Raw genomic sequence first — 22591 nt, 5'->3', positions numbered from 1 at the left:
AGTATTAAATTAGATGACTTCATGTCAGGCAAAAAGATAACTTAGTTCCAGAGCTCTGGTTCCAGAAAACTGAAAATTATCATTTATTTGATATGGGTACTGAAAATATGAAAAACAAAAATCGTTAAAAATGAATTTTACTGTCCTCAATAAATAGGACCATTATCTACCCAATTTCCAAGCTTCCAACTTAAATATCAGCCTTGATTCCTCCCTTTCCTTACGCATCAACCTTCAATTAACTAGCAATTCTTCTTTCCAAGTACTGAGAGATTCTTTAATGTACTAATGTTTCTCTAATACACTGCCATTTTTAAAAAAATTCAAGACTCTTATCATTTCCTTTCTGGACCACCAAAAGAGCTTTCTAGTTGATTTCTAACTTCAGTCTTCACTCCCTCTAACCCATTTTCCAAGCAGTAGCTTTTGTTTTGTTATTATTACTATTTTTTACCCTATTAAAAACCTTCAAAGTTTTTGCTGCCTTCAAAATAAATCTGAGCTGTGTAACGTAGCCACCATATAACTAGATTTAGCCTCTCTGTTCTCAGTCTTCTGTCTTCCCTGCTATGTTCCATCGATTCTGAACTCCCTTAAGGTCCTGACTGCACCCCTTTTTTTGGTCCTCCACAGGCCTTTGTTTTTACTACTTCCTTTCCTGGAATGCCCCCTTCCTTCACCCTTCTTCGCCTGTATATCCCCTGCGTTTCATTTCAGGACTTCGATGCTTCTTCTAGGAAGTATTCCCTCCACCGCCCACCTCCCCAGCACCTGCAATTTGTCACCCTCCTCAGCTCACATCAGTCCCCTGGAATCAGACTTTTAATTGCTTAGTTTGGTACTTTTCTCTTCCCTAAACTGTACAACATTTGAAGACAAGGATCATGGCTCATTTATTATTGAATCCCCAGTGCCTAATGTAAGACCTGGTACTAATTTATTGATGGATCATGGAATATTGGGAAAGCTTAACTGACTGGTCCCGAGAGACCAGAGACCAAAGGTTCACTATATAAGGCCATGTCATATTATATTATTTTTGATGAGTTGGATGAAATGATGCCCATCTAGAGTTAAAAGAATAAATGTCAGAAATCCCTTGCTCAGCTGAGCTGGAAGAAGCAGTCTGAGTAGTAAAGTTTCTGTCATTGTCTCCATTGGGACTCTTGTCTCCCTGAACCCTGAAATCTGGCCCTATATACAAACAATGATTTTTCCTCCTTGTGAAAAATTTGTAGGTCTTAAGAGTTGACTTAGTCACATTCTGGACTTACTTCCTGACCTCAGTTTATGAAATGGAAGAAGAAAACTGAATGCAATAGCCCTGAAGGAAACTTACCCAGTGAAACCAAACTTGAGCCAGAATGGGCTGGCAGTTAAATGTCTATGTGTCTATGTGGTCACTGAATCAACCACTGGTCATTGAGTCGGGGTTTGGAAGACCATCTTACAGGACTGAGGCTGATTGATTTTACTGACCATACAAGCAGCCTCAAACGTTTGCTGGATTTGTTTTCACAATTTTTGCCCCCCATGAAGAATTGGTCACTCCCACATTTGTTCTAACATAGCACATAGTGCAGGCAACCGCTATGGTATTACAAGGTCTGTAATTATTTAGGGACATATCTGTCTCTCTTTGAGGATAGGGATTGCTTCTTAAATTCTTCTTTCTATCTCTTGTATGTATCACAGGACCTGTACAGATGAAGTACTTAAATTGATAAATTTAACAGCTCTGAATAGTCAGTTATTTCATAAGAGTGAAATTGTGTCTGATTCTTTTCTCTAATACTACTATAGTTTCATAAAACCCTCTCAATTATTCTTGGTATTATTGATATTTTATAAATTAATAAATTCACCTTAATCGAGAAGCATAATAGTATTACTGATTATACACTGTCTTCCAAACTCTGAGAGTTTAATGGTGCTCCTGTATCAGAGATGGTCCTGGGACCAATGGGCATGGTTCTACTTGTTAGTATTCTGTGTTCTCAAAACCACACTAGGAAATATATGTTATTAGGAACAACTCAATATAAAACACAAATTTATTGTGAAATTATATGTGTCTCATATATCAAATTTTAGTTGAGGCTGATAAAAATGGTTTGAAGTGAAATTAAAGGCTGTCTACCCTAGTAATGACCAGAATGCAATGTGTCTGGTCTACTTGACCACAGCCAGACCTAGAATCTGTGGGGCTCCTTTGCAGGGGACATTGTCTTGACTCAGTCGTGCCTGTCGGTAAAGACCACTTTTTGGTTTTGGTGATTACATTTTCTTGGAAAAGATAAAGATGCCTCCCAGCTCAGAGTTCCATAGTTGAGACACAAGGAGCTTTATTCTCCTTGTGGGAATCTGAGAATGTCGATCAGAGAACCGCCCAGTCAGTTCAGAGGAAGGGGAAGATCTTCCCACATTCTTTACTCTGACTCAGTTTCCCAGAAGATGTGTCCAGTTATTTTAGTGAGTCATGAAAAATCCCTAGAGGTATCATACTTTTCTGAGTTTTGTGCTTTTTTGTTCCCCTCTGGAGAAAATTAAGGTGGAGGGTGGAGAAATGGTGATGATGATTTAAAAAGAGGAGAGGGTTCTAAGACAAAAGTGGCAAAAGACTTAGTCATGCAGTCGTGAAACTTTGTAACTCTGTGGCCTTGGGCAAATCATCTAACCTCTACCCGCCTTAGTTTCTTCAGTAAGCTCAGAAAAATAGTGTGTGATTTTTTTTCTCCTAAAGGCTCAGAATGAGGAATAGGGATGCTGTTTACTAAAAGATGCATTATTAATAATGTATTTTGTATTTATTTTAAATGATACAATCTTGTAAGATTGCTTGCACAGAAACGAATTCACCTCTGCAGTGTACTTATCTTAATGGGACCATTGAACCTGCGCAGATAGGGAGAACTTTTTAGGGGCTATCAGTTTAGCTGAGCTTGGTTCTGATTTTGATGGGTGGTCTTACTAAAGAAGTGCTTGAGGAGGAGTGTGATGGACTGAATGCTTGGGTCTCCCACAAATTCATACGTTGAGGTCCTAACTCCCAATGTGACGGTATTGGGGTAGATTAGGTCATGAGGGTGGGGCCTCTGTGAATGGATTCGTACCCTTATGAAAGAGACCTCAGAGAGCTCCCAACCTCTTCTGCCATGTGAGGACATAGCAAAAAGAAAGCTATCTGTGAACGAGGAAGCAGGGGCCCTCACCAGACATGAGATCTGCCAGAATCTTCTGGCACATTGATCTTGGATGTTCTCCCCTCCAGAATTATGGGGAAAAATTTCCGTTGTTGATAAGCTACTCAGTCCACGATATTTTGTTATAGCAGCCTGAATGGGCGAAAACAAGGAGCTAGTCCTGCTATCTTCTACCTCCTTCTTGATTCCAGATGGGCAACTACAAAAAAATACCCATGCCATTTTAATGAGTTTCATCATATATCTTGTTGTCAATTTTATACAGGCCATGACTTCACTTTTATATTAGTGAGAGAACTCTTTAATTTTGGAAGATAGAGACTCTGTGTGTCTCTGTGCCTTAGTTTCTTTACTTATCAAATTGGGCCCAAAATTCTCATCCTCCTTACCTTAAAGGGAAGTTGTGGGCTTCCCTGGTGGCGCAGTGGTTGAGAGTCCGCCTGCCGATGCAGGGGACACGGGTTCGTGCCCTGGACTGGGAAGATCCCATATGCCGCGGAGCGGCTGGGCCCGTGAGCCATGGCCGCTGAGGCTGCACGTCCGGAGCCTGTGCTCCGCAACGGGAGAGGCCACAGCAGTGAGAGGCCCGCGTACCGCAAAAAAAAAAAAAAAAAAAAAGGGAAGTTGTGATGTCACATAGTAAAGATGCTTTGAGAAATGGGAAGCAGTAATTCAATGTGAATTGTTTCTCTTTTACCTTCTCTTTTGGCATATAGCACTGTGCTGGGCAACTATGAGACATGCAGTAAGTAATCGTTGAATGATTTAAATGATTCAAATTTCAAATGTTAGATTTGAATGGCCATTGTGACTCTCTACAGATAAACAGTGCTGATTGGTTTATTTATTGCAAAGTTTAGAGGAGGAAAGCTGCATAAGTGCATATGTCTTACCCTTGGATGAGACCAATGCTTTCTCTTAAATTAGTAACAGTCTCCTGGATTACACAGGCTAATGGGCACCATTTTAGTTTCAATAGATATATAGCAGGTTTCTCACCCTGGCACTACTGACATTTTGGGCTATATACATCTTTGCTGTGGGGCTGTCTTGTAGGTTGCTTAGCAACATCTCTGGCCTCCACCCACTAGATGCCAGTAGCAATTTGCCCAAGTTTTAAAAACCAAAAATGTCTCTGGACATTGGCAAATCTCTGCTAGGGACAAAATTGTTCTTGCTAGCCAATCTTACTTAGTTCTTTAATTGGAAGAGTGAGTAAATGAATGGATGGATAAATGAATGAACGAGTGTAAAGAAAAGAAACAGAAAACAGACTTAGAAGGGTTGTTATACTTCATCAAACTAACAGTCCCTTATAGTCTCTGTTTTTCTCATACTCTAACAATAGAAATAGAAAAAAATACAGAAATGTGTGTGTACGTCTGTGTGCATTCCTCACCCAGACACAACATACTTAGTAGAGCTACAATTTTTAGTATCCCTAATTTCAGGCCTGGGAATATAGGTTGAGATGCTAAAGTAGTAGAGAAATCAACTGTTGGCTATTTGTTGGTTGATTGAGTGACTCATGTAACAACTACCTATGGATCATGTGCTAGGTATCAAGGTCTGTATTAGGCATAGTCTAGTGGATTTAAACACATGAATAGCTATCTATAATATCAGGTAATGCAATACACACTGCTATAGTAGAATTAAGAACATATTGCTGTGAGAACACAGACTGTCTCTGTCTTAAGGTGTGGGTAGTTTCGGAAGGATTCTCTGAGGAACATCGGAAGTATCCTACAATTAATAATTTGTACAAGTTTTCCTAGTTGTGTGTACCCCTAAACAATCAATCACTTGTTTATGTTATTCTATAAATTTTTAAGTGCTGAGCCTTTTCCATTTAGTTAGTTCTCTTTGTGGATAGGAATGAGCTTGGTGTGTTTGAGAAGTGGCAGGAAGCCTGTTTGAAAGGCGTTGTGCTTGGTGTGCCATATGCTACAACAATGAACAAAACAGACACTTGTGGCCTTCCACAACCTAGTAAAGCAAAATTCTACACTTTTGTCCTTCACTCACTTCATGTACCTCCTTAGATCAGTAACCTTATCAATCTAAACCTCTGTTTCCCAAGGTGTAAAATTAGGAGGTAGGATGAGATGATTTCAGCGTGTCACCGTTTGACCTTCTAGCATTCCACATTATTATATCTCTCACAGCCCTTATATCATTAAGTTCTCAACAAAAGTCAACTGCTGTTTGGTTAAAGGAAATAAAATGGATGGGAAATGCATCTTGTTAGAGGCTTAGGTTTTTTCCCCACTTTTTTTTTAACGTCTTTATTGGAGTATAATTGCTTTACAAAGGTGTGTTAGTTTCTGCTTTATAACAAAGTGAATCAGTTATACATATACATATATCCCCATATCTCTTCCCTCTTGCATCTCTCTGCCTCCCACCCTCCCTACCCCACCCCTCTAGGTGGTCACAAAGCACCGAGCTGATCTCCCTGTGCTATGCGGCTACTTCCCACTAGCTAGCTATTTTACGTTTGGTAGTGTATATATGTCCATGCCACTCTCTCACTTTGTCACAACTTACCCTTCCCTCTCCCCGTGTCCTCAAGTCCATTCTCTAGTAGGTCTGCATCTTTATTCCCGTCTTGCCCCTAGGTTCTTCATGACCATTTTTTTTGTTTGTTTTTTAGATTCCATATATGTGTGTTAGCATACAGTATTTGTTTTTCTCTTTCTGACTTACCTCACTCTGTATGACAGATTCTAGGTCCATCCACCTCACTACAAATAACTCAATTTCATTTCTTTTTATGGCTGAGTAATATTCCATTGTATATATATGCCACATCTTCTTTATCCATTCATCTGTCGATGGACACTTAGGTTGCTTCCATGTCCTGGCTCTTGTAAATAGAGCTGCAATTAACATTGTGGTACATGACCCTGAGGCTCAGGTTTTTGAGAAGTGGCACCACCTTGTTGGGGAAGACATCTTTGCCTCATTGGATATATTCACTAGAAAAGTAAGGGAACTGAGAGGAAATGAGAAATAAGGGATGTCAACATCAAGTTCTGAAAATACCTGTATGAGTGCAGAGGCTCACATCTGGGAACATTATTTCAGTCTTACAAGACTTCCTTCTTTTTGTGTAGGATGTGTAACTAAAAGTTCTTTATCTCACAGATATGAACTAAAGATATCACACTCATAGGTGATTTATTCCTAACCTGTTTTTCTACCCAGCATATATTACACTTATAGTTATATAAGTTATCTATAATAGTTATAAACCATAGTTACAATTTTTGACCTGGATACTCTATGAATTCTCAAGCTGCTGCCTATGTAGTATCTAATTTGTTCCTCCTAACAACAATATGATATAGGTTGGGTGAGGGTCATTATTCCCATTTTATAGATAGGAAACTGAGGTTCAGAGAGCTTATTAACTCACCTGAATTCTCACAGGTAAGAAACTTTGGAGGCATGATTCCACTTCATTTGTTTCCAGAGCAATATTCAGAAATGAATAAGACTCAAACCAAAGGCAAGCTGCAGAGCAAGAGAAGATATTTGCACCACATATGCTAACCAAAGGACTCTACAAAATATATAAAGAACTTTACAAGTCAATAAGTAAAAGATAGACAATTCAACAGTAAAACATGGGCAAAAAACTTGAACAGGAATTTCATTAAAAGAGTATATCCAAGTGACGAATAAACTTATGAAAGGCTGTTCACCTTTATTAGTCATCAGGGAAATGAAAATTACAATCACAAAGCAATATCACTGTACATTAACCAGAATGGTTCAAATGTAAAAGATGGAACATATCAAAACATGTTGAATGATAGGTACATTAGTTAATAGGAGCCAACTGATAGGGAACAATGGTAATAATTAATAGCAAGAATAGCTAGTGAATGTATCGAGTTACAGGAACTCTATACCCTGTTGGTGGGAGTATACATTGTTGCAGCCACTTTGGAAAAGTGGCCATATTGACTTGGATAAAGTTGGATATTTTCATACTCTGTGACCCAGTAATTCTAGTCCTAGGTATCCAAAAGAAAAATGTACCTCTGTTGACAAAAAATCATGTGCAAGAATGTTTATAGCGGCACTCTTTGTCAGTGTCCAGAACTGAAGTAATCTAAATATTCATCCACAGAGAGATGAATAAACAATTGTGATATAGTCACATAATGGAATAGTATACAGCAGTGACAATGAAGAGTAACACTGAAGCTAACAACATTAATTTATCTTATAAACATGGAGTTTAATGAAGGAAGCCCTAAGCAAAAGAGTCCCTACAATAGTCTTATTGATATTAGAAATAAGGATAGTAGTTAGCTTTGGGTTGTGGAAGAGGATGCAGGGGATTTTGGGATGTGGAAGATGTTCAGTTTCATGATATAAATGTTGGTTACACAGGGCTGTCAGTTTGTGAAAATCCATTAAGCTATCCATTTATGATGTTATTCCTCAATAACATTTTACTAAGTCAAACAAATAAAGAACTGGAGTTATTAGGACACAATGAGTATCTCTGTATGCCAGGAAGAGAGATGACTCCACGGAAAAGTTAACAACAAATTTGGAGGTAGGTTATTTAAGAAAGTATAAGTGAGGAAATGAAGAAGAATGGAAATTAGAATATTAGTGTGTGAATAGACCACTGGCCACCTGTTCAGATGAAGAAAAACAGCTTCATGTGCATTAAGTAAATTGCTGAAGGTCCAACAGGTCGTGCGTGGTTTAGCTGGAATTCTAATCAAAGTCTTTTTATTCCATAGCTCATGCTCCTTCAACTGTACCATCTCAGCAGGCAATACTTTACTTCAACCCTGAAACAATAAAGAATAGGAAAAACAGAAGGAGGTAAAAGGGTAGACGTCATCAAGAAACAATTTAAAATATTGGTTTAAAGTCTGCCTTTCACCATAAGCTCTAGATCCTTATCTACCCTGTTAGCTACTCTTTATCCGAGAAAAAATCTTTAATTGAAAGAATAAGTGAATGAATGAATGGAGAGGAAAAAGAAAACAGCCTTGGGATGGATGCCACACTCCATCAAACTAATACAGTCTCTAATGGCCTTTGGTTTTCGTATTCCAAGTGAAGAAGCAAATAGAAAAAAAAATACACACACACACACACACACACACACACAGAGACAACACACTTACTTGGCCTACAGCATCAGGGATCTCAGTATCCTTAATTACAGCTTATATTGCAGGCTACACAGAAGCACTGCTGATTCCAGTCCTGGCATGACTCCTGTTCAAACATACTTCCCAGAAATCTTAGGCAGCTTGCCACGGTAAGGAAACAATTTACGTCAGGTTTTGAGCAGGGGACTCCGTCGAGGTTGGGGAGGAAGGCAGGGGCGAGTCGTTAAAGGTGGTAAGAGTAAGGCTTTTCATGGAGGCTACAGCTGATCAGTATTTCCCTGGTCCAGGATGAGGACAAAGCCCTCATTATTCCTCTTTGGCTCACCATTGCCTCAGCAGCTCCGTTCTGAAAGTCAGTGGCTGCCTGAAGATTCCTTTGGGGATACAGAATGAGTCTGGCTATGATGCTAAAGAATTTTCCTCTCTTTTGCTGGCTCTCTTGATGGTTTGCTGTAGTTACAAGATTTTTTTTTATTAATTATAGACAGTCTTTAATGTTCCCTTTAGTTCATGGACTGGTGTTGAAATGACCTCAGAAATTATTTTGTCAAACTTCTTCCCATTGCAGGAATTATTTGTGTAGCAGAAAATCATTCTCCATTCGATAACTATTTATTCGTTGTGACAGTTATTTTTAATATTCCACCTAGTGTTCAACTACTCTTCCCTTCTTGCTAACAGCACTCTCATGGAGTTTTTTTTTTTTTTTTTTGAGTGGAAGCATTATGTCCACACCCAAGCAATACATTTTTTTGGTATAAGTCAATCATGATAATCTCATTCTCATACTTTCAGCATTCTTTGAAGCCTTAGTATACCTTAGTTTTGTCCAAAGAGACCTAAGAAAATGAAGTTTTCCTGCAGAATTCTCAAAGAGGTTTTGATTTCTGATAAAAAGGGACAGACACATGGCAATGTCCTTTCTCATTCTGGCCTTGACTGTGAACATGACAGTTGCTACCTTGTGACCATGAGGGTAATGGCAAGCAAACCACAGACTTTACTGATCTATTGAACCCACGTAAGTTACTCTTCTTATATACCTGTTGGTAGGAATGTAAACTGGTACAGTCACTGTGGAAAACAGCATGGAGGTTCCTCATAAAATTAAAATAGAACTAACATATGATCCAGCAATTCCACATTCCACTCCTTAGTGTTTATCCAAAGAAAATGAAAACATCAATCTGAAAGGATATATTACCTTCAATGTTCATAGCAGCATTATTTATTACAGCCAAGAAATAGAAACAACCTAAGTGTCCAGGGACAGGTGAATGGATAAAGAAGCTCTCTATCTATCTATCTATCTGTCTACCTGTCTCACAAACACTGTATGTTTTCATTTGTGTATAGAATCTAAAAAAACAAAGCAAACAAACAAATATAACAAAACAGATACAGATTCACAGATACAGAGAATAAACTGTGGTTATCAGAAAGGATGTGGGGTGAGGGATGGGTGGAATAGGTGAAAAGGATTAAGAGTTACCAACTACCAGTTATAAATCACAGGCATGTAATGTTCAACCTAGGCAATATAGTCAATAACAGTAATAATGTTGTATGGTGTGCATAATCTATAAAAATATCAAATTGCTATATTGGAAACCTGAAACAAATATAATACTATAAGTCAACTATACTTAAATTAAAATAAAAAATACCAATGTCACTAAGGTCAGGTTTTCTGTTTCTCGCAAATACATGTATATATGTACTATTTTCGAGGCACTGTGTGTGTGACAGCCTTCAGCCATCGGATCCATTAGATCTTCAGTGTCGACCTCAGCTACCCAGAACTACCTAACTTGGGGTCTCACCCTTCCTTGGAAACCTATATCTTGTGCCTAAGTGAGATGGGGGTGTAAAGACTCAGTCATTTGGGGCCAATGTGGGATGCTCTGACAGGCAGTATTTAGTCCAGAGCTCCCCACTAGGTTGACTGAGGGTTTATTGAGCTAGCATTGCGTTAATGACCTTGAAAGGCAGTAGCAAGGAAAAATACTCCTAATGGGTAGAGTTTTGGGCATTGCATCTGGTTATCCCTTTTGTGTGAAAAGATAATTGGCCAAAGAAGAGAGAAGGGGTGATATAGGGGTAGAGGACTAAGAGGTACAAATTATGTATAAAATAAGCTACAAGTATATATTGTACACCATGGTGAATATAGCCAATATTTTATAATAACTATAAATGGAGTATAACCTTTAAAATTTATGAATCAGTATATTGTACGCCTGTAACTTACATAATACTGTACATCAGCTATACTTCAATAAAAAATTCACCATGATAAAACGATAAGGGTCAAAAAGGGAGGGACAATAAAGAGATGAATGTGAGAAAGAATGAAGCAGAAGAAAAATGGGGCAAGACAGAGAGAGAGTGGGGACGAGAGAGAGATACGAGTAAAAGAGAAAATACTTCTCTATGGTAAAAAAAAAATTACACATTTTAAGGTGCAAATGAAAGATGAAGAAAATACTGGCAGCACATATTAAAAAGTTTCAAAATCCATAACACAGAGAGTTCCAACACATAAATAAAGGAAATAGATTGGGTTGACCTTTTTATTTCTTATGAAAGTAGTAGGTAAGTTGTTTAATTAATGATTTAAAAGAAGACATCAAGGAGAGAGAGGCATTCTGGATGTGCTGTTCATGCCGGCAGAATTGCACATCGAGGAGCCAGGTTTGGGCCTTTGGGTGCCCTGTCTTTCCAGTCAGTCCTTCAAGAAGCAATTCCAATCTTGGTGAGTAACCAGTATCATCAGGTACTGATTATTAGTCCAGACTCCATTTTATGAATGAAATATAGAGAATATAGCTATAATGAGGACTAAGGAGTTCTTGTTTGTCATCACATTTTTCCCCAGTGGGGAAGTTGCCAAGGAAAGTGAAGTCAGTATCAGTAGCTTATTGAACAAAGGCAGTAGACCCGCAGCATCTTTTAAAAGCTGTTTTTGGAACCCGTAGAGAACAGTTGAAAGAGCCCAGGTTTGGGGGGATAGAAAGATCAGGATCTGATTCTCAGTTCTAGCAGTAATTAGAGCAATTTTCTTATTCTCTCTGGACCTCAGTGTTTTATCTCATTTCAAAGAGGTGATGATTTTAAAGGATTGTTGTGGGAGATTAAGTGGGAATTCCTGGCACTCTAAATGCAGGCGTCCGCATTTCCAGGACATCAAAGCCTGAGACTGGCTAATCAGAGCTGCTGCTTCTTCCTTGTACTGTGCCACTGACCTTGACCCAATTTCCATCACCATGCAAACCACGTGGATCTATTAACATATCTTCCCTCAGAATGTCCAGTTGTAATTCAATAGATGAACTAACAACTGTTCTGGGTCACATCTGAGATCTGAGGATGTACACAGTTACTCTGGTTGAATTTGGGTGATTTCCAAGTTCCCTGCGGACCACATTTACAATGTCATGTCTTAGGAAGGGCTACTCTGGAAAGTACTGTTTATTACTCACAGATTGTTTTTAGTCTCTGCCAGGGGCCTTTTCTCACCTTTTCCCAATTTTTATTTATTCAACAAATTCTTTTAGAATACCTATGACGTGCCAAGCACTATGTGAAGCGTTGGGATACACGTCTTAGTAAGATCTGGTTCTGGAGATGACGTGTGAGGAATATAGACATTTCGTTAAAGTAAAAATGTGATCAGTGCTAAAATGGAATTATATCTAACATTTTTATGTCATTCTCTGAATCATAGTATCTTCCTGAGATACTGTTAGGGGAAAGTCCAATTTCCTATTAGCATGTTTCCAGGAAGAAACCTCCACTCCCAGGAGAGAAATGAATTAGGACAGGAACATTTTTGCCTTTTTGAGCCACTGAACTGACAAAACAAGTGCCAGATCTGGGTGTGAAGTTTATACACAGCTTTAGCTTTCTTTTCTTCCTCCTTGTTGGAACAGGCCTAAAATTGTCCGGTTTCTACAGGGAGAAAAGTTTAATATGATGAAAGCAGTGGTGGTGGAAGGAGTAGTTGGAAGCCTTATTCTGACAAAAGGTTAAAGCACATCCTCTAATTCACCTCATCAGTCATGAAACTTTGTTTTGTATTCATTCTTCTGATCCTCCTGTTGGTCATTCTTTTCTGCAGTTAATGTGTGCATTGTTCTCTGTGTGTCAGGTTGTGTTTGTTTTTCATGTTAGTCAAATATCCTACATCCTTGCTAATTTTGTATCTGCTTATTTGATCAGAACTTGAGTGAGGGATGCATGAATTTCTGCCAAACAACTGTGACTTTGTTTATTTCTCTTTTTAGTCCTATTAGTACTTGCTTTATGTACTTTAGAGCTATGTTATTAGATGTAAATTTAGATTTGGTCCATTTTCTCATAGGTTGATCCTTTTATTATAAAAAAATTGCACCTTTTAATCTGTAGTAATGTTTCTTTAAAATAACTGTCAAATATTAGTATATATCAAACTTCTTTTATTAATGTTTGCATTGTATAAATATTTCCAACCTTTTACTTTCAAACATTCTATATCTTTGTATTTAAGGTATGTCTCTCTTAAGAAGTATATAGTCAATTTATTTTTAATTTATGCTATTAATCATTGTTCTTTTAATTGAACTATTTAATCCATTTACTTTTAAAATAACTACTAGTATATTTTTATTTATACGTGCCATATCTCTATTTCTGTCTACTTTTTGCATTTTTTTGCCTTCACTTGGAGTAATCATTTGTTATCTAATTTTCTTTTATTACTTTATTAGCTGTATGTCGTTTCACTGTTTTCTGTCATTATCCTAGAGAATTCAACTCCATTTACCCTGTCCCACATTATTGAGCTATTATTGTCATGTATTTTAATTCTATGTATATTCTCTCTCTATTTCATATCCTATGAAACAGTATTATTTTTATTTATATACTCAGTATTCATTTAGATTTGCCCACCTGTTTACTATTTCAGTTGCTTCTCATTCCTGCCAGGTTCCCCAAGCTCCTATTGCTTCTCATTCCTGCCAGTTTCTCCAAGCTCCTATCATTTTTCTTCTGGCTGAAGGTCTCCCTTTATTAATTCCTTTAGTGTAGGACTGAACATGGTACATTCTTTCATATTTTGTCTTTTAAAATATCTTTACATTATTGAGTGATTGATTGATTGATTGCGGTATGTGGACCTCTCACCGCTGTGGCCTCTCCCGTTGTGGAGCACAGGCTCCGGACGCGCAGGCCCAGCGGCCATGACTCACGGGCCCAGCCACTCTGCGGCATGTGGGATCTTCCCGGACCGGGGCACAAACCCGTGTCCCCTGTATCGGCAGGCGGACTCTCAACCGCTGCGCCACCAGGGAAGCCCTTCACTTTTATTTTTGAAGGATATTTTCACTGAGTATAGAAGTCTAGGGTGGTCATTATTTTATTCAGTACTTTGAATATGTCATTTCAATTTTTTCTGGCTCCTATCTTTTCTCTTATGTAGTCAACGATCACTCTTGCTAGTGCTGATGCTCATTTGAAATATCTGTCTACCCACCATTCTATTTATCTGTCTATCCTCCTCCCACTGCACTTGGGCTGAGGGACAAACACATGCCTCCTACCCTAGGGTAGGGTGAAGGGTGATGGCTCAACGCCCTATGACTGTTCAATTAAACTCTCATTCTGCCATTTTCACCTCAACCCTTTCACATCCTCAAGTGAGACCTCCCACCCTCTTTATTTGGTTTCTCCTGACTTTATGTAGATTTACAATATGCCAACAAAAGAAATTTTGGAGAAACTACATAATTAATGTTAAAATACAACCTATGGGTTTAGACTTACTGAGTAATTGTTATTATGTTTACAACAGAATTCTGAGTTTTTTAAAAAAGTGGAGTTAAAATTATTACTTTGAAATGTATCCTGAAAGTCTGTTTAATGATGGAGTGCCTGAATTGTAATTAAATACCAAAATTATTTTGTTTTAAAAAAATAACTAATCAGTCCTCTTCCTCATCACTTCTTAGTTTTCTTAAGTGTCTCAATTGAAATGTTATGGTTTCTATGTATTTAAATCAGATCTGAAGTCTTTTAAGGACCCACTGAATTAATCACAAAATGTATCACTTTAGGCATCCTTAGGATATACAGAACTTGTTTATTTTAAGTGAGCTCACTGAATAATGCCCATCTGTTTTTGCCTTTCTTCTCCTCCTTCAGGTTGATGGAGCACCATGGAAATTCACTGAAGGCTGCTAGCCAGGAGACTCAAGAAGGAATTGTCAAAGAGGAGAACTATCCAAACATTGTCTTTGCAGCCTAAACAGGAAAGAAAATTCATAGGTAAGTAATAATAGGTGCTCTGTGTGCCTGAACACTCTAAGAAGGGTATTGTCTGGACTGGGGAACTGCGGCTTTGGCTACACATTCAATGAACCAAGGTCTATGAGGTTCAAGTTCAGAGAAATGGATTTCTGCCACTGCAGACTCATTAGGGCTGATGCTATCACAGTGCTAAAAGGAAAACCTTATGTTCACCTCAGGGCTGCCAACTGTCCAGCTGCCATCTGCATCAGCAACGGCAAGGAATGCTCTGAATTTGGACTAGAGAAAACATAGCCAGAGCCAGGCTAGTCAATGAGCCTAATTATAATAATGCTAATAATAGCAAACCTTTATTGAGCCCTTACTGTGAGCCAGCACTGCTGAGAACAGTCTGTGTGCATTACCCCGTTTAATCCTCACTACTCCAGTCATGAAGCTGGAGCTCTTATGAGGACAGTTTGGCATCTAAGAAATGAGGCTCAGACAGGTTAAGCAATTTGTCTGTGATCACTCAGCTGGAGAGGAGTGGAGCTGGGTTTTGCACTCAGGTCTGTCTAATGCTGTTGCCCAGAAGCCCACCACTTGGCTTTTCTGACTCTGAAGTCCAGTCTCTCAGCAGGGCACTTGGGTCCTCCAGGATGTGACTCAGAGCATCCTGCCCCTTTCCCCACCCCCAGACCCCAGGGTCTCCCCTCCCCACCACCCAATGCCTCTTTTCTCTGGCCCTATCGCAGACTCCAATCCCTGAACACATCTTGCGCTTCTAAGATCCTTTGCTTTTGCTCATTACTTGTGCCTTAAAGGTACATTCCCTTTTCCCTGCCAAACCAACTCTATCATCCATTAATTCTCTGTGCAAAGGTCACTTCCTCTGTGAATCCTGTCTCAGCATCCTTCTCCCAACTCTTGGCCTCCTTAACTGCTCCTTTAGTACCAAGTTCATATTTAAGCACAGAGGTCAGCAAACTATGGCCTGAGGGCCAAATCTGGCCTGCTGCCTGGTTTTGTATGGCCCACGAGCTAAAGATAGTTTTTGTGTTTTTATACATTTGGAGGAAAAAATCAAAAGAAAGATATATTGTGGCACATGAAAATTATACGGAGTACAAATTTCAGTGGACGTGAAGCAAGTTTTATTGGTACATAGCCATACTCACTGGTGGACATATCGTCTGTAGCTGCTTGTGTCCTACCATGGAAGACTTGAGTAGTTGCAACAAATACATAGGGCCCAGTGTCTAAAATATTTGTTGTTTGGCTCTTTATACAGAAACAATTTGCTAACTCCTGCACTGGAGTGCTATCAAGTGGTGTTTTGGAATAATAAGCACCCATGTGTTACTGATTATTATATTGCCTGTGCCCAGCACGGGGCCTTTCTCTTAGTAGGCAATAATTTAATGAGCATATGAATGAAAGTTAAGTGAGTATGAAGGACAGATTCTACACCAAGAACCAGCAGTCTTGGACTCCAGTATCATTTCTGTCACTTACCGTTTATCTGGCAGAACACTCAAAGTAGGATAATTTGATAAACATTTTTCACAAAGGGACAGTGCAGTCATTCAGAGCTGGTAGCAGCAGACATGTTACCATCTGTCAACTGGAAGGGTCCAGAGGTGGGAGCAGTTTCAGGATTCCGGAAAGAGAAAGTCACGTAGAGTTAGCCACTTTGGAGCACCTATACCTTCTGTAGAGATACACAGCAGCTGAGAGGGTCCTCTCAGGGAAGAAGCCAAGAAAAGAAATGCCCTGACCCCATTCTCCTCTCTCTCCCCACCTTCTGCTGGGTCTCCCTATTGGGGAGCTCATGTAGGCATGGGAGCCTTGTCAATGTCACGCATGGAGATTGGCTCCTGGAAAGCAGAGGAGGATGGAGAAGATAGCAATCTGGAAGGGCAATGAAGACATCCCACACACAAACTTAGTGACAAATCATATCTATTCCTCAGGCTTTAATTTCTTTACCTTTAAAATGGGCGAGTTGGATTATCAGATACTTACAATAATAATAACTAAAACAACAACACTGATAGAGGTTATTTGTTGAGACCTTATTCTGAACCATACATTCATTTTGTCAAATAGCCTTCAGAATAAATATTATCCCCATCATACAAATGAGAAAACTGAGGCTCAGAGAGATAATGCAGGATACTCATTCACATCGTTGATAAATTGACCCATCCCCCTTGAAAATATACTTTCCTGAAGTCCCTCCCTCATTTTTACTTACCCTAACCCCAATCTGGTTGCACTGTTTGGGGCAGTAGCTGTTTGGGGTTTCTGCTGTCTTTGTTTTATTTATGATTATTATTTTTTTAACATCTTTATTGGAGTATAACTGCTTTACAATGGTGTGTTAGTTTCTGCTTTATAACAAAGTGAAGCAGCTATACATATACGTATATCCCCATATCTCCTCCCTCTTACATCTCCCTCCCTCCCACCCTCCCTATCCCACCCCTCTAGGTGGTCACAAAGCACCGAGCTGATCTCCCTGTGCTGTGCGGCTGCTTCCCACTAGCTATCTGTTTTACAGTTGGTAGTGTGTATATGTGCATGCCACTCTCTCACTTCATCCCAGCTAACCCTTCCCCCTCCCTGTGTCCTCAAGTCCATTCTCTACATCTGCTTCTTTATTCCTGTCCTGCCCCTACGTTTGTCAGAACCTTTTTTTTTTGGATTCCATATATATGTGTTAGCATATGGTATTTGTTTTTCTTTCTGACTTACTTCACTCTGTATGACGGTCTCTAGGTCTATCCACCTCACTACAAATAACTCATTTTCATTTCTTTTTATGGCTGAGTAATATTCCATTGTATATATGTGCCACATCTTCTTTATCCATTCATCTGTCAATGGACACTTAGGTTGCTTCCATGTCCTGGCTATTGTAAGTAGTGATGCAATGAACATTGTGGTACATAACTCTTTGAATTATGGTTTTCTGCCATCTTTAAAATTAAGCTCAACACTAACTAGTCAGCCTTGGGGTTACTTGATCAGCTCTTCTGGATTCACTAAGTTCACACAGCCCTCTCTGATCTCACACCTGATTTCCCATGGACACCAGTTTCAGCCAGGGTCCTCCCTGAAAGGTCGGGACTTCCAAAGAAACATGCACCCACCCCCACTCCATCCTCTAACCTTTTTATTGTTACTACCATAACATAAAACTTGGGCAGGAGTCCTGGTAACAGAGATCTCATCAATAGAATTAGCCTGATGACAGATGTACCAAGTTTTTCCAAGAAACATGTTTGAAGGCTGAATGTTATAGGTCTGAACCCTGGTATGTTTCTTTATTTATTCTGGGTAATTTGCTCAACATTGGAACCCTTGTACATCATGGCATGGATGTGATCTCTTAATTATTCATGCCATTAATAATTGACACCATTAATAACACCGTAATACCATTAATAATTGAGTACATAAAATGGAATTCTCTGGAATTAATTTATTATTATTAATTTTCTGTGCCAGTTAGCAGGCCTCATTAAAATGGTGGTCAGTGTCTGTGCATCAAATTATTTTAACTGGTAATCTCCAGGTTTAAAAGGCCAAGGAATTGTGGAATTCACTTCAGCCACTTCCTTTCCTTGCCATTAACAGTGCCTCCTTTCTCCCTCTAGGAAAGTGGGAAAGCTTCTTGTGAACAATTCTGTAGAATTCAGCACATCTCACTGCTGGCTTATAAAATGGGGCCTAACAAAAGGGGAAAGAAAGCTACCTTTGGGAGTACAGATCCTTGCATCAAACCTGCCCTCAGGGCTACCAGTCCTCCCAGGCCAGGTCCAGGCATCAGCCCCTTTCCCGCCGTAGACCCCAAAGGCTGTGACCACTCCCCTTCCCTAATTAAAGCTTTGGCCCCTATTCTCTTCTCCAGGATCCCTCTTTCTTAAACTGACCAAAGAAAAATATTCCTGACTCCCCCCATGTACCCTTGACGCTATCCCCTGAGACAAGCCCCTTGTCCCTTCTAGTCGTTTCAGAGCCAACTTTAATAGAGACACTGAAAGGGGAGAACAAGAATTATCTACATGAGTCGTGTACACAGGCCCAATTCTTTTGATTTTACAGAGTTCCAATTCTCATGCAAGTCACTGGCATTCATCCAGCCTAGTTTCCTTATCTACAAAATGGTGGAGTGCCTACAGCAAAGGTAAGAGTGGTAACCATGGAGAAGCATCGCTCCAGATGCTCATTCTAGGAAGGAGCTGATATCCAGGTGAAGAGGGGCTTCAGCAGACACACTCCAGCTGTCAGGGTCTGCTCAGGTGTGGAGAACGGCCTTGCCCGATATCACAGCCTTCTCAGGTAGGATGACCAGCTCACTTGGTTTCTTGGTACTAAAAGTCTGGCACTATAGGATGGGTCTCTGGGCTGGAGTCTGACCCTGTGGGCACATCCTTACAAGCAGAGGCATTTGCCCTCAGTGTCTGATGAGGGCCATGCTTTGTGAAGTTTTGGGTGCATTGTCTGGAACAATGGACCACAGTGATTCCACTCTTCCTCCCTTCCCCCATGCCAGCTGAGCTGAGTACAGCTACCACTAAGCCCACTGGGATCTTTGACAGGAAAATTAATGTGATATATTCCTCCCATGAACTCCCATAACACTCCATAACTTTCTAAGGGTGCTCTCCGCAAGCCAGCTTTTATTATAGCTATTGCTGGAACCTGTCTTCCTCTCTGTCCTGGACCTGTGAGCCTCAGACCCCTTGCCAGTGCCTGGCATGTTTGTGTGTGAAGAAATGAGCAAATGGGTGGTACATTGCAACCTATACTTCCCTCTCTTATATGCCTGTTAAAGTTTAAGGGGGCTCCCAACTGGGAGGGGTTAAACATATATGAAAACCTGTGACATCAAAAATCTACATTCTTCTCCCACCTCCACCTGAATTCCTAAGACTCATTTTGCTTAGCTCTTAGGTTTGTCTGTGCATGAACAAATATGTTAAATAATAGATGCAAGGTCATTTTAGGAATTATTTATATGAGAGGTTAAGCCTAGAAATACTCTGTGTCTCTGTTTAAACATAGTTTAATCCAGTCTTTGATATAAAGCAAAATGTGTCAAATTGCCATTCTAAATTGTCCTGAGGTTTTCTGATAAAAAGAAATAACCTAATATTGTCTAGTAGCAGGTTCTTATTACTAATCTTCTCTTAGTGGATTGAATGGTTCAGTTAGCTTTTTAGGATCTTTGAAAATCTTATCTGTGCATTCCGGAGTCTTTTTCTCTTGTGTCCCTGGAGGTATGTATAAATAGATTCCATCATGTGCTCTAGAATGCAAATTGTGGCTGTTTTTCCATCTCTCTGACCTTGTTTAACCCTCCTTCTGGATTTAGTCTTCCTGATTAACCAGAGGGGGAAAAATTCATAGTATCACCTGGACACTTTGATGAAGGATACTGAACCCCTGTGATAGAAATCGTCTTCTCCCTGATGAAACTTATCAACTATTAATTAGTTCCCTCAGCTGACCAGGGATCCATCTGCATCAGATGATATTAAATGTTATAGGAAAAGGAAACATCTGGGACTCAGAGGCCCATGAATTTGAAACTCTTTGCCTTCCTGCCACTGGGGTTTGAAATTGAGTACTGCTCTAAGTTAAGTTTAAAACTCAGCTCCAGCGAAAAATGTTAGATCTTATATTAGCAGGTATCATCATCTGGCATATTAAATGTTGATTCATTTATGTGTTTATTGTCTATCTCCCTCCAATATACATAAGTTCTCCGTGGGTAGGGATTTTTGTGATCGGGACCTATGACAGAAATTTTTTATTTGTTGGGTGAATAAATCATGAATTTCTGAATATTCAAACTCATAAGGTCTCAAGTGGAAGGGATTCTCAAAACCATATAGTCTAATGCGCATTCCATACCCATCTTAACAGTCATCACCTTGAACATATGCCATTCCAGGAAAAGGGGCTTGTCATCTCCCAGAAAGGCAACCCAATTATTTTGCTTTGCGGCATAGAATAAATTTACTCACAGGGAACTTTTTCTATAAAGTCATAGCTGTTTTTGTACTTGTTACAATGGAACAAGCCTTACAACTCCCCCATAGAGTTAGTACTATTCATAAAGTCAAATGTGATTTTTTACAAACATTTATTAAATCTCTTCTCTACTCTAGGTGCTTTGCTGACAGTAATTTACATAATGGGGCAACGAGGTAATCTTTAGTGTACCCATTATCCAGATGAGCCAGATGAGCTTCAGAGAGGGTCTTATGAGGGCACTCAGCTAAAAAGTGTCAGAGAGTTCAGTTCTGAATTCAGGTCTTCTTAGTGTTATTATGCCCATTGCTCAAATAATGAGTAATACTTGCAGAACACTTGCACAGCTCACCAAATGCTCCAAGATATCTATATTACTTGAAATTTATTAGCATCCCATAAGTAAGGAAGGCATTAATCACTCTGAAACTAGAGGCCATAGTGGAGTTGAGTTAAAAACAAGTCAACGAAGAGCAAATTTCATAGTTTTTACACTAATACCTTATTACTACAAACAATTATCTGATCCTCACACTGCTTCAAAAAATTGATATTTATTTCAGTTACCTAATAAACACATTATTAATAAACAAACACAAATGTATTCCAATTATAAGCCATGGCTGGAACTGAAGGGGAAAAGATGAACCAAGCATAGACCCTGCATGCTATGGGTTCACAATCTTGTTGGAGAGATAGGGACAGTCAAAGAAAGGTTTAGGAACATCATGGAAGGAAGTAAGAGTTAGGTGTCAAGCTTGCTTTGGGAAACCAGGGCGGGGCAGATGTTTCATCCTGCAGTCTTTGCAGTTAGTTGTGAACACATCATTTTCCCCTAGAAGATTGTTAATATCTGGAGGACAAGATCTGGTGTCTGGGACATTTTGACATCCTCTTAGCATATGGCACAGAACTTTGCCCAGAGTCTGTGTCAGTGATAGTGTATGATACAGGCAGCTTTTAGACCATGGCACAACCACTCAGATGCTCAAATAAATCAGTAACCCTACATGTAATAGGTTGGGCTGTTTTGGAAGTGTCTCCCCATGAGAGGACTGTTGGAAGTGGCTAAGTGACTCAGCAGAGAGGTGGACCACCAAATCAGGGGCTGGAACTTGGAGGGAAAAGGTGTGAGAGACAGGCCAGGTAATTGGAGCTGTAGGTGATGGGCTCCTGTGGAATTTCTGATGAACTTAGGGAAGCTCTTCAAGGAGAGGTTATCCATAGTGGGAATCTGCCACCACAGAGGGCACAATGATCGGATGATGTCCAAGCCTGTCTCATCTCTGGGGCAGCCTGAGATAGCCTGTGAGGGAGAAAAGGAGAGGAAAAGAAAGGAGAGAAAAGAAGCTGACTGGGTATCTGTGCCTTATTGAAGGCCCTGAGGCAGGAAGCAGGACCCCAAGTTGGCATAGGAGTGAGATCTTAAATTGTATTAGTGGGTGGTGGTGTTTACTGATGGGTAATTTAATTATTGAAATGAGACTATTTTCACACCTGAAGGTCACTAGAGGGTATTTTGTGTGTGTGTGTGTGTGTGTGTGTGTGTAAAATTCAGAGGTGGCCTGGAAAAGTTAAAGGCCTATCTCTATAAGTCTGTTGTACAGATTTAAAGGGACAACTGAAAGAAAGAAGAAAGCTACTTGCTGTTTGTACACTGTGGAGTCCATCATGATCAACCAAACTTGCTTATGTTGATGGATATACTGTTCAAGGTGCCCACTGCCTCTATAAAGCCTCGCTGTAAAGCAAGTACTGAACACTATTTTTGCGTTTCACCTTTTTCTGTAAAAGTGAAAATCCTTTTCTAATTTCTTGTGGTTAGTGGAAACAGGTACTAAAGTAGGTCTTTAGTAAAAGTGAAGTGGTGTAAAGCTGATTTCTGAACAGTGGGGATACCTGTAATGCGGGTTCCAGGATTTCGAA

The 22591-nt window shown here is 39.6% G+C and overlaps 1 long non-coding RNA gene across 1 annotated transcript in view; it reads left to right on the top strand.

Moving 5' to 3' along the window:
* LOC308629801 overlaps positions 1-22591 on the top strand; it is a 167773-nt gene that overhangs the window by 56248 nt on the left and 88934 nt on the right. Inside the window, exons 2-3 of the long non-coding RNA XR_014017714.1 lie at positions 14537-14659; positions 18731-18812. This is a non-coding gene — a long non-coding RNA (uncharacterized lncRNA). The remainder of the gene's footprint in view (positions 1-14536; positions 14660-18730; positions 18813-22591) is intronic.

This window comes from Mesoplodon bidens (assembly GCF_964165515.1).
Source record: "Mesoplodon bidens genome assembly, chromosome: 16".
Taxonomy (NCBI): Eukaryota; Metazoa; Chordata; class Mammalia; order Artiodactyla; family Ziphiidae; genus Mesoplodon; species Mesoplodon bidens.
The sequence above is the reverse complement of the archived record's forward strand: the minus strand, read 5'-3'. Positions and strand labels throughout refer to the sequence as shown.